Source organism: Anarrhichthys ocellatus, unplaced genomic scaffold (assembly GCF_004355925.1).
Source record: "Anarrhichthys ocellatus isolate YVR2014 unplaced genomic scaffold, GSC_Weel_1.0 scaffold77, whole genome shotgun sequence".
NCBI classification, from domain to species: domain Eukaryota; kingdom Metazoa; phylum Chordata; class Actinopteri; order Perciformes; family Anarhichadidae; genus Anarrhichthys; species Anarrhichthys ocellatus.
The window spans coordinates 902,021-902,485 of record NW_022280107.1 but is presented as its reverse complement, the minus strand read 5'-3'; the positions used below and the strand labels follow the sequence as shown (position 1 = coordinate 902,485).

General features: G+C 39.6%; 1 protein-coding gene across 1 annotated transcript in view; it reads right to left on the bottom strand.

The window, feature by feature from the left end:
• gdap2 (ganglioside induced differentiation associated protein 2) overlaps nt 1-465 on the bottom strand; it is a 27,440-nt gene that overhangs the window by 17,217 nt on the left and 9,758 nt on the right. The gene's annotated exons all lie outside the window — the stretch shown is intronic.

Below are 465 nucleotides of genomic sequence, written 5' to 3'. Positions count from 1 at the left end.
CTCATGATATCACCATGAAACTTCACCACTTCATCACTCACATTAAGCAGAGTATTTATTGTATTACAAGTTTTCTGAAATGTTATGTTTAAATATGCAAATGTTAACTTTTGGTGACAAAAACAGCTGAATGTGTATTTTGGATGTTTTCTTTCCACTGTTGTTTCTTTCCTTAATGTCCCATCTGAGGTCATGAGCAAACTGACCTTTAACCCCCCAAAACCAAATCACTGGAGCTAAACTGTTGCACAACACTGCCCCCTGCTGGTAATGAGATCAAACTGCACCTCATAACAGCTGAGATGGAGATGCTGCATTTCATTTAATGAAACAAAGAAAGCAGATGGCTTCACCACAACAGTGCTGTGTTCAATGATGTGGAGGAAAATAATTTAGCGGATGAAGAATCTCTCTCACTCACACACACACACACACACACACACACACACACACACACACACACAC